Raw genomic sequence first — 13,144 nt, forward strand, 5'->3', positions numbered from 1 at the left:
AACACATTGGCTCAGCATGGCTATATCCACTATCAAGTCAATCACCAGCAACATTTTGTACATCCTGGGAATGGAGCTCATGCCCAGCATATTGAAAGAGCCTGGCGAAATTATAAAGAAGACATCTATAGGTACAGAGGTAACCTGACTGAGAAATCCCTAAAAATGAATTTAAGGTTTATAGAGTGGAATTCTTGGCTAGGAAGACAGCACAGGAATGGAATACTTGGCCGTTTGTTTAAAGACATTAGAGAATGTCACAAGGTTTAAGGGTGAAAAAGTATACCATAAGAATAAAGTGTTGAATATGTGTATTTACCCCCTTTTTAAACATAATTTGTAGAATAAGGTCTTACATGTTAAATATATATAAATGAACATACCACTTCAAAAACCACTAGAATGTAATCAAGAGGAAAATGGATAATCACAAGCCGTCAAACAAAACTGAACTGCTTGAATTGTGGCACCAGGAGTGACGGAGTTAGATCATCCAAAAGCAGTGTGAAAGACTGGTGGAGGAGAGAGAGCATGATGCCAAGACGCATGAATTAAAACTGATTAAAATCAGGGTTATTAAAACCACCAAATATTGGTTTCTGAACTCTTAAACCTTTATTATAGTTGTTTCTAAATTAATATGAACTGCTTTTTGTTTGCATTATTTGAGATCTGAAAGCACTAAAGCATCTTTTTCATTATTTTGACCATTTCTCATTTTCTGCTCTAAATTACAATATTTTTATTTAGTATTTGGGAGAAATATTGTCAGTAGTTTATAGAATAAAATAACAGTGTTCATTTTACTCAAACATGTACCTATACATAGTAAGATCAGAGAAATAGAACATTTGAAGTGGCTTGGAAGGGTCAAGGGGGCGAAGGCAAGCTCCTGCCCGCAAGCTGCTTACCCCAATGAAAGCTGTCCTCAGCTTTCACTGTATATATATATATAAGTTCAGTCATGCATGCTTGGTTGTGTCAAAAAAGAGATAAATAATAAACAGTAAACAGTTTCACCATTGTGAGAAATTCTGTTTTGTTTCGAAGTTGTATGTTGTTCTTTTTGAAGTGCTTATTTGTTGAACTACATGGTAAGAACTGAGTAAAACCAGAGAAATAAGCTCTGCTTTCTTTTACAGTCCTTTTACTCCTTTATTAAGCAGAAAGTTCTGTTAGTTACACAGTGTTTTACGTGGTACTTACAGAACGATGTTCTACAGAGGGTTATTTTGATCCAAGATGGCGGCGCGTGCACACGCTGCGGCTTCTCCCCCCCCCCCGAGGAAACAGCGTTTTCGTGTTTTTTGTCTCGTAAGTCGCAGTGTTTTTGTACGTCTTTGTCGTGCGTTCACGTCCTGAAACGCACCTACAGCCGTGAGTTTCTGCTTGGAGTCGGCAGAAACTCACTTTTGGAGTTAAACCGCGGACTCCGAGAAGAACTGCAAGTCTGCGGCGTGCTCCGGACACCCGCACCCCCACCGACCCCCACCGCTGCAGCTCGCCCACAATGGAAGCGCCACAGGCGGCAGGCGAGAAGGCAGAAACGGGGTAAGCGCGGGGGTATCCGAGCGAGGCTAGCGGCTAGCCCACACAAGCCAGCTATCCCCACCGTACTTTTGGCCAATGTATGCTCTCTGGACAATAAACTGGATTACATCCGCTTACTTCAGTCAACTCAGAAGACCGTGAGAGACTGTTGTGTTTATGTTTTCACCGAAACCTGGCTCAACAACAGCGTCCCGGACCACGGCGTTCAGCTGGAGCGGCTAACATGCTATCGGAGGTAAGACAACAGGCTGACGGAGGTAAGAGCCGCGGCGGCGGGCTCTGTGTTTACATCAGCGATGCTTGGTGTCGGAACGTTGTTGTGGTCTGTAAACACTGCTCACCGGTAGTGGAACTGATGATTATCAAATGCCGTCCGTTCTATCGACCGAGAGATTTTTCTGCCGTTCTGATCGCTGCTGTTTACATCCCTCCGACCTCCAACAACAGCGTGAGGAGTGAAGCACTGAATGAACTGTACCAGTACATCAGTGAACAGCAGACAGCGCACCCAGATGCTTTTCTCATTCTGGCTGGAGATTTCAACCATGCAGACCCAAAGAGTGTGTTTTCTGGACTTTTTAAACACATAGACTTTCCAACCAGGGGAAACAACATATTGGACCAGGTCTTTACTACACACAGAGGAGCCTACCAAGCCTCCCCCCTCCCCCACCTGGGAGCCTCTGATCACCTCACCATTACGCTAATGCCAGCTTACAGACCACTGGTTAAAGTCACCAAACCAGTTCTTAAGCAGGTATGAGTATGGCCAGAGGGTTCCTCAGAGGCACTTCAGGACTGTTTCAGCACAACAGACTGGAATATGCTCAGTATGCTCTCGATGGCCCCTCTGTAGAAGGTGGTCATGATGGGGGTGGGGGCTCCAGCTCTTCTCAGCTTGCGGAGAAAGTAGAGACGCTGATTTGCCTTCCTGGCCAGTGACGCTGAGTTGGTGCTCCAGGAGAGGTCCTCTGTGACGTCCTCTGAGAGCATACAGCCGTGAGTTTCTGCTTGGAGTCGGCAGAAACTCACTTTTGGAGTTAAACCGCGGACTCCGAGAAGAACTGCAAGTCTGCGGCGTGCTCCGGACACCCGCACCCCCACCGACCCCCACCGCTGCAGCTCGCCCACAATGGAAGCGCCACAGGCGGCAGGCGAGAAGGCAGAAACGGGGTAAGCGCGGGGGTATCCGAGCGAGGCTAGCGGCTAGCCCACACAAGCCAGCTATCCCCACCGTACTTTTGGCCAATGTATGCTCTCTGGACAATAAACTGGATTACATCCGCTTACTTCAGTCAACTCAGAAGACCGTGAGAGACTGTTGTGTTTATGTTTTCACCGAAACCTGGCTCAACAACAGCGTCCCGGACCACGGCGTTCAGCTGGAGCGGCTAACATGCTATCGGAGGTAAGACAACAGGCTGACGGAGGTAAGAGCTGCGGCGGCGGGCTCTGTGTTTACATCAGCGATGCTTGGTGTCGGAACGTTGTTGTGGTCTGTAAACACTGCTCACCGGTAGTGGAACTGATGATTATCAAATGCCGTCCGTTCTATCGACCGAGAGATTTTTCTGCCGTTCTGATCGCTGCTGTTTACATCCCTCCGACCTCCAACAACAGCGTGAGGAGTGAAGCACTGAATGAACTGTACCAGTACATCAGTGAACAGCAGACAGCGCACCCAGATGCTTTTCTCATTCTGGCTGGAGATTTCAACCATGCAGACCCAAAGAGTGTGTTTTCTGGACTTTTTAAACACATAGACTTTCCAACCAGGGGAAACAACATATTGGACCAGGTCTTTACTACACACAGAGGAGCCTACCAAGCCTCCCCCCTCCCCCACCTGGGAGCCTCTGATCACCTCACCATTACGCTAATGCCAGCTTACAGACCACTGGTTAAAGTCACCAAACCAGTTCTTAAGCAGGTATGAGTATGGCCAGAGGGTTCCTCAGAGGCACTTCAGGACTGTTTCAGCACAACAGACTGGAATATGTTCAGAGAGGCTGCCACCCACAACAACTCCACAGACATTCAGGAGTACACAGAAACTGTCTCTGCCTACATCACCAAGTGCACTGATGATGTAACCGACCTCAAGACCGTCACTGTTCGAGCGAATCAGAAACCATGGCTGACAGGAGAGGTCCACAAGCTCCTGAAGGCCAGAAATGCAGCCTTCAGAACAGGTGACCAGGCAGGCCTGAGGTCAGCCAGGGCCGACCTGTCCCGCGGGATCAGGAAAGCTAAGAGGCTGTACTCAAAGAAGATTTCCCAACACTTCAGTAACAGCAGAGACACACAGAACCTGTGGCAGGGTATCCAGTCTATCACAGGCTATAAACCACATCCACAGACCTGCGACAGCGACACATCTCTGCTGAACGACCTGAATGGGTTCTTCGCAAGGTTCGAGCCACTCAACAACACACCCGCCCAGAAATCCATCCTTCCTCCTGGTGACCAGGTGCTGACGCTGTCCCCAGACAGTGTGAGGAGAGCATTCAGCAGGATCAATGCTCGGAAAGCTCCTGGGCCTGACAACATTCCTGGCCGTGTGCTGAGAGACTGTGCCTGGGAACTCGCAGAGGTTTATACTGACATTTATAACACCTCTCTGAGTCAGGCGGTGGTTCCCACATGCTTCAAAGCCACCACCATCATCCCTGTCCCAAAGAAGGCATCGCCATCCTGTTTCAATGACTATCGTCCAGTTGCACTCACCCCCATCCTCATGAAGTGCTTCGAACGACTAGTCATGCATCACATCAAGTCTTTGCTCCCCCCCTCCCTGGACCCCTACCAGTTTGCTTATCGGTCAAATCGCTCGACCGATGATGCCATCTCCACTGTTCTCCACTCAGCCCTCACACACCTAGACAAGAAGAACACCTACGTCAGAATGCTGTTTGACTTCAGCTCAGCATTCAACACAATCGTCCCCCAACAGCTCATACACAAACTGGACAGTCTGGGGCTGAGCACTTCACTGTGCAACTGGCTGTTAGACTTCCTGACTGGAAGACCACAGGCAGTGCGGGTTGGCAGCAGCACATCCAGCATCACCACACTGAACACAGGGGCTCCCCAAGGATGTGTGCTGAGCCCCCTTCTGTTCACTCTGCTGACCCACGATTGCACACCAGCACACACCTCCAACCTCTTCGTCAAGTTTGCGGATGACACGACGGTGGTGGGTCTCATCAGCAACAACGATGAGTCACACTACAGGAGCGAGGTGAGCTGCCTGGCCTCCTGGTGCAAACACAACAATCTCTCTCTGAACACAGAGAAGACCAAGGAGATTGTTGTGGACTTCAGGAGAACTCACACACTGCACACTCCTCTGTCCATCAACGGAACTGCTGTGGAGAGGGTGAGCAGCACCAAGTTCCTGGGTGTGCACGTCACAGAGGACCTCTCCTGGAGCACCAACTCAGCGTCACTGGCCAGGAAGGCAAATCAGCGTCTCTACTTTCTCCGCAAGCTGAGAAGAGCTGGAGCCCCCACCCCCATCATGACCACCTTCTACAGAGGGGCCATCGAGAGCATACTGACCAGCTGTTTCACCGTGTGGTACGGGGCCTGCACAGCATCCTGCCGCAGGACCCTCCAGCGCATCGTGAGAGCAGCTGAGAAGATTGTTGGCACCTCTCTCCCCTCCCTTCAGGACTTGTACAGCTCCCGCCTCACACGGAAAGCCCTCCGTCTGGCAGGAGATCCCTCTCACCCACTACACAGCTTCTTCAGCCTGCTGCCATCAGGGAGGAGACTGCGGAGTCTTGGGGCGAGGACCAGCAGACTGCGAGACAGCCCCATCCATCAGGCTGTGAGGATGCTGAACTCTCTTCCTGCTCTACCCCCCATCCCAATCCTGCCCCCAGCATACACTCACTCAGCATCCTGAACCCCCCCCCCCCACTAATAAAGTACTGAAACTCTGCACTACAATGCACAAAGTACTGGTCCCTTCCAAACGGACTTGCACTACACAACACCTGCACTACTGATATACTTGCACTGTCAATACGCCCTTTAATTCCACTTAATTAAACTGTGAACTTTAAGGACTTACGCACCCATTCACTTTACCAGCCTTAAGCTATATACCATATACCGTATTTGCACTACTGTTATGTACTATTTTTACTGTCATTCCATCTCAATCACCATCAATATTGCACTATTGTCTTACGTATGTTTATTGTGTCTTGCTGTATTGAACATATAGTGTCTCCCACTCTTTTATATTATAATTATATATCTATTTTTTACTTATTTACTTATATTTATATATCTATTCCTCCCCCACACCACTGCACCTTGTTTTTGTCTCATGTATGTCTATTTGTGTCCCTGCTGTATTGTACACATAGTGTCTCCCATTCTCCTTTATTATATCTATTATCTGTACTTGCTGTAAAATTGGGAAGGAGAGTAACATAATTTCAATTCTCTGTATGTCCTGTACATATGCAGTATTGACAATAAAACTACTTGACTTGACTTAACTTGACTTTGTTGAACTACATGGTAAGAACTCAGTAAAGAGAAATAAGCTATTTGTTCTCTGTTATCAGGTATTGACCTTTTATTTTTAAATCAAATAAATAGAGACTGATTAAAATGAACAGTATTGGTACTTATCATCATGTTACTGGGGTTAGTACCTCACACTTACCTGGTTATTATCTAGAACCTGTGAGGTATGTCAGGGTAAGGAGACTGTATTGGTACTTATCATCATGTTACTGTGGCTTGTACCTCACACTTACCTGGTTATTACCTAGAACCTGCGAGATATTTCAGTGTAATTAAATTGAACTGTCCTTGTTCTTACCATCTTGTTAACCAACGTAATTACCTAGTACTTTGGAGTTTGTACCACCCATGTACCTGTTTATTACCTACCTGCATCCATTGCAGTGTAATTAGGCAAGACTGTCCTGGTACTTACCATCTTGTTACCCAAAATAATTACTTAATACTTCCGAGTTTGTACCTCACTATTACCTGGGTAATACCTAGACATTTCAGTGTAATTAGGCAAGACTTTCCTGGTACTTACCATCTTGTTACCAAAAATAATTACTTGGTACTTCCGAGTTTGTACCTCACTATTACCTGGTTAATACCTAGAACTTAGGGTACTGTAAAAGAAAGCGTTACCTAAATGTTTTGGGTTCTTTGTGACCTCCTGGATATGTTTTTTGGAGTCATTTGGCCTGGCCATCCACCACCAGATGCTCCTGTGGATAATACTATCATGGTCCATCAGGTAAGCTGCCTTAGTTAAATAAATTGTTTTCTTGTGTGAGAATTAACTGAAATGTCTATCCAACATTTTTGCTGGCTTTGAATGCGAGACCTGGCTAGTTTTATAATGCTAATCCTTGTTCAGTAATGCAAATCAACATGTGTCATGGTATTAAATTAGTATAAGATTTATTTCCAAAAAATGCTCAACTGTAAATGAAAGCATCTGGTGTCTGGTATGGTTTATGTCTGAGCAGAGCAACCTTGATGAGCAAAACTCCCATCTTTAAGTTGTAAAGGGTTCTGGTGTTGCCTACAGTATTTGTCGCTAACACTCACCATCAGCGTACAATTATTTTCTCTAAGCCTCTTTCTTTTTGATTTTTCACAAGTACAGGTTTTTGAGGACCCGAGCACTGGGTGTGTTTGGATGTCGGTGTGTCAAAGGTGCTCCTGCGTCTCCCACAATCAGCTTTACCTGCGATCTCCAGCCTCCAGACTACAATACCCAGAAAGACAATTCACCAGGAAGTCAATCACCAGAATATTGAGCACACCTGTTCACCTCCCTATAGATACACCTTCAGTCAACTCACTCCTCGCTGAGTATTGTAGATTCTCCTCTTTTTATCAGCACTGCACTGGCTTCCAGTCAAATTCCGCATAGACTATAAAATTCTCCTGTTAACGTATAAAGCCCTACACGGGCTCGCTCCTGAGTATTTACAAGACCTCATCTCCTGTTATGAACCACCGCGATTACTTAGATCTCAGGGTGCTGGTTTATTAGTAGTTCCTAAAATTCAGAGGAGCTCTGCAGGAGGAAGAGCTTTCTCTTATAAAGCGCCTCAACTCTGGAATAATCTCCCCGAATATGTTCGGGACTCAGACACAGTCTCAATCTTTAAGTCTAGACTGAAAACTTACTTGTTTAGTTTAGCTTTTGGTAATTAATGTTTTTCCCTTTAGATAAGGCTGCAGATTCAGGGGTTCATGGACAGAGAAAATTGTGGTAAACTGAGATGCTGGTGCTGTTGTTCTCCCACTGCACACGGTCACTCAGGTTTGTGGACGGTGGAGTGGGTGGATGCTGGTGTTTCAGGGTGCCTCCATGTCTATGTTACCTTCTGGCTCTCTGCCTTTAGTTAGGCTGTTCTATTCAGTTCTGCCGGAGTCATTTGCCACACTCTGATAATGTTTTAATATTCTCAGTTTTGCATAAATCCAGTCAAAACTAATTCCATCTCTCTGCCTTCCTCCGAGTTACTGACTGCCCACCTGTCTGACCCGATACCGATGTTGGACCCTCAGGCTCTCGCGTCTCCTGTCCGGCCAGACTGATGGAAGTTTCTGAAGTCAGCTCTTCTCCACCACCACCACAGATCAGCTGCTCATTGTCCATCTTACTCTCCACTACTGATTACATCAAAGCCATTAGTGGCGCTATTACACTCCTGAGTACATAAAACCTATATGGATGTATAAAAGACTTTTTAAATTTTAATTTAAAAGCCGTTTGACCAGTGGTAGGATGGTCCCCCCTTTAATGTGAGTCTTGGTCCTCCCAAGGTTTCTTCCTCCTCCTGCAGCTCTGAGGGAGTTTTTCCTTGCCTCCGCGCTCACTGGGGGTTCTGTATTCTGTATTTTCTATGTGTAATGTTTTGCCTGATTCTTTGTCCTGTAATCATGTTTCTGTAAAGCTGCTTTGTGCCAACACCTGTTGTAAAAAGCGCTACACAAATAAATTTGATTTGATTTGATAAAGCCTTATCTCATTGCCTGTTTTTGCCATCCGGTTACAACCTGGTACCCTTTTGACTTTACCTGCCCTTCATTGTTGCCTTTTTGTGTATGACCATTGGACTACTACTGGTTTATGTTATGTTTATTCTCTCTGGCTGTCATATGATTGCATGAGGGTGTGATGTCAGTGTGAGGTGCATTCTGGGTATCGTAGTCCAGAGGCTGGATGATAGCAGGTAGAGCTAAGTGTACGAGAGACAGGAGTGCCTTCAGTGCCAGGAGTGATAGTTACAGAAAAATAAAGACATGTGCCATTTCAAACTGTCAGAAAACACTGTGAATTTTGATTCATCACCAACATATCACTTTAAATATAAGCACTGGTGACTGGGCTGTGCAGATTTCCCTGTCAGCGAGAGGGTGTGAGAGGCAGATATCTGTGGGGATATAAATGGGAGGTGAAAATGTTGGTGGTGTTGGTTCCCCGTGATGCAGCAGCACAGACTGGATGATATTTTCAGAGTTCTGAAGAAACGGCCGGGTTCTTTTATAGCACAGAAGTGTTTTAGTGAGATTATGACGCAGCTCAAATATCTGGACCACATGCCCTGCTACACTGCCTCAGTGATGTGTCTGGAATCAGAAGTTTTGGTTTTATACTTGAGTTTTCTGACTTAACGCACTAAAGAACTTTACTAAGTCCTGCCATCATCACCTGTGTGGGAGAACTCCCCTTAATACTTCATATAGATTGATATGTGACCACTCTCAAAAAATTTCTCCTGACAAGACAAGACAACCATATATAGTGCTGTGAAAAAGTTTTTTGCCCAGTCTCTTTCTTACTATTGAATCAAGAACACTTACTTTAATGGATGTAAGGAAATTCTGCAGTTTCTTAAATGTTGTTCTGAGTTTGTGACGTTCTGGATGAGTTGTCTAAGAGCTTTTGGAGTAATTTTGGTAGGCCAGTCACTCCTGGAGAGGTTCACCAGTGTTCCATGTATTTTTCAATTTATGCAGTAAACACACACATACACACTAGTGAGCACACTGTGAAGACTCATGTCCCAATAGTAGCAACCTGACAAACCCAAGTATCAAACCCATAACCTTGTCGTCAATGGCCTGATACTCTAACTGCTAAGCCACCTGATTAGCCTTTAATATGCTGATAACTTATAAACTGACACAGAAAATATGATGATTTGTATTGAAAATTACAGTTTGAAAAACTAGGTCCGCCTGAAGGTTTGACAGGACGTGTGCAGTGTATTCACGTGTAAGTGTCAGATACTCCATCACGTTTCTTCAGCTCAGCTCTGACGCTCCTGTGGTTGAGCAGGGGGCTGTTGTGGTGTTTAAGATGAATGTACCCCCGGGTGTACTCCGTCACACACGGTTAGATTGATGTCAGAGTGAGAGACAGTGATTAAAGAGCAGAGTCTTCCTCTTATCCTCCACGTGTCTGCAGAGTTTAAGCCTGAATGCTAACTGAATGCTAAATACACAGAGGATATCTTCTTTTAGAGCTTCCTGTCTTTAAATAGGAAGTAAACACTGTGACTCAGGGCACTTGGACTGGACTTAAACATGGCATACTGTATTTCCCTGGTTACATAAGAACACAATGACTCCCATATTTAGCTCCACTGCTCATATAGGACACTTTGTAGTTCTATAATTACAGACTGTAGTCCTTCTGTTTCCCTGCATACCTTATTATCGTCCATTCAGCCTGTTCTTTAATAAGCAGGACCCCACAGGATAGACCACCACATGTAGCTGCTCCACCATTTAGATGTAAAGTCAGAGACTTTACCAACAGTTTGTGTTGGTCATCCTCTAGTCCTTCTTCAGTCATCACATGATGTTATTGATGGACCACTCTCAGTCCAGAAGTAACACTGAGGTGTTTAAAAACTTCAGCAGCACTGCTGTATCTGATCCACTTGTACCAGCACAACACAGACTAACACACCACCAACCACCATGCCAATCATTGTCACTGCAGTGCTGAGAATGACCCACCATTTAATTTGTTTTAGCTTTTTTTTGGTGGTGCTGTGGGATCCTGATCATTGAAGAACAGGGTGAAAGGCTACAGTCTGAAGTCTGTAAATATAGAGCTACACAGTGTTCTATATAATCAGTGGTGCTAATAAGATGGGCAGTATTACTTACATTAACATAACACATAAAGAAAGAAATTTGTAAGAACATGCATTTGCGGGATGAGCAGAAGAGTTGAGTATGTGGGTTGCACACAAAAAAATTGCCAAATCCTCTGCCAATGTCTAATATCTTATTCTGCCATTGACTCTTTCAGTGACAATCTTCTAATTGGAGATGGTACTAAGGCTGACTCCAAACAATGCCGCAGTTTGGTTTTACAGAACACCAGCTTGAAGTTGCCCTATCGCACGGGCCCTATCTAGATCAGTCAAACCTGGCATGCTGATTTTCTTCTCTTATACTTTGAGTTAATTGAATATCTATTAACAGTTATTTGAGGTTTAATAGACTTTAGGTTCTTAAAGTCAGTAGCAATTAGCAATTAATGTCTTAGAGCACTTAACACTTAGCCTGGGAGCGAATAGAGTGTGGATCCATGCTCCATATGGACCAGCTTCTTTTTTTTCTTTAGCTGAACAGCAGGGTGACTATGAGTCCTGGGCAATTTCAGTCTGAACCCAAATGGCAAGAGGTCAGATGGTGTCACCAATTTGCATGTCATGAATGTCCATGTCTTTGGCTGCTGAGATGACCTTGGCATGTCATTTGCCTTCACACGACCCTGTTGGTTTTTTTCTGTCTATGTGTGAGATAGCGGTCCGGATGATGGAAAGCCGTGACAGGATAATGGATGATGGCCGTCTGGACGTTGACGTTGATCAATGTGATGAGAGGTGAGAGAATCCGGAGGCATAAGTACGGCTTTTTCAGACGGCTTCATCCGTCATAAATCATCAGCGCTGGACAGAAAAACAACGGTGAAATTCCGGCCCATCATTACCGTTCCTCGCTATTATCGGTGTAACACGCCTGGAGCTACGTGAACGCTCAGCGAACCTGCGGAGGCTGAACCTGAATTCAGAGCAACCGGTGGCTCCCGGCGGCTATGTTCTCGTCCTGCCCCTGATGAGAGCGAGTGGATGAAGCTAGGGCTAACCCTGCCCTTGACGACTGCGCTGGACCATCAGCCAATTTTCCCTGACTTCCAGATGGCGGCCTGCATACCAACAACTGCAGACGGCAGGCCGAGCAGCCAGCATACAGATCAGCCGCGTTAGCATTCCTCTCCAGTTAGCAGAGGCAGACGAGTAAAGCTGCGATGCTGCTGCGTTAACTGCCAGAGCAAACGACAGCCGCAGTCAGACCAGTTCTCTCAGGTGATTCTACAAAACAGGCCCGGGTTTATTTTTGGAATTGCAGTGAGAACATGAATATAAACTTGGATCCTGAGAGAAGCTACAGGCAGCACCTCCCCCCGTTCCAGATGCAGCTGAACAGCCAGGTCATGTTCAGTGTCTGAAGTTTCTTCAGCTTTAGACTGGAGACACCAGGCTAATGTAGCCAACAAGTTATCAATAAAAAAATCAAGTAACTATTATTCCCACTAAAATGGATTTATGATGAGTGAAAACTGTGTTAGAAACTCTTTTGTTTGTATATACACTGACTGACCCCTTTATTAGAAACGCCCACTGTACCATGTGCTTCCACTCATTGGACACATTAGAAACACCCACATTTGGTAATATTTCTGACTGGCCACTTTAGAAACAGCTACTGTAACATATGATACTATTTATCAGTCAATTTATTAGAAACACCTACTGTCATTGGCCACTTTATAAAAAAAAAACTTCCATTAACATGTGCTTCCACTTTGTGGCCACTTTAATAGAAACATCTATTGGACTATATGTTTCTACTGTCTGGCCACTTTATTAGAAACACCTTCTGCCACATAGTGCTTCACTCACTGGTTACTTTAATAGAAACACTGTACTATGTGCGTCCACTAACTGGCCACATTTTTCAGAACAGCTACTTTCATGCTTTTACTGACTGGCCACATTATTAGAAACACCTACTGTACTTTGTGATTACACTTTTCAGCCACTTTGTTAGAAACACCTGCGGTATTGCGTGCTTCCAGTGACTGGCCACTTTATTCGAAACACCTACATTTGTGTTGTCACTAACTGTCCCCTTTGTTAGAAACACCTATTGTACCGCATGTTTCCACTCACTGGCCACTTTATTAGAAACACCTACTATAACGTGCTTCCACTCTCTGGCCACTCTATTAGAAACACTTCCTTTTTTGTGCAATTATTTAAGATAAATTATATTTGTCAATGCCCTTGACTAAGATGAAAATGAGAAAAATCAGAGGGCATACAGAAAACTATGAAATTCCAAAGCGGTCATAAACTTTTCTTTGCCACTGTATATTGTGATATAAATCCTGGTCATGTGATCTGTCTCTGGCTATGGGGAGAAGGTGAGGTCAGGGGTCAGTAGAAAGCTGAGGAATGTATCTACGGGTTGAAAGGAAAAGTTTAAAGTGTGTTTTCTGGTG

The sequence above is a fragment of the Astyanax mexicanus genome, chromosome 17 (assembly GCF_023375975.1).
Source record: "Astyanax mexicanus isolate ESR-SI-001 chromosome 17, AstMex3_surface, whole genome shotgun sequence".
NCBI classification, from domain to species: domain Eukaryota; kingdom Metazoa; phylum Chordata; class Actinopteri; order Characiformes; family Acestrorhamphidae; genus Astyanax; species Astyanax mexicanus.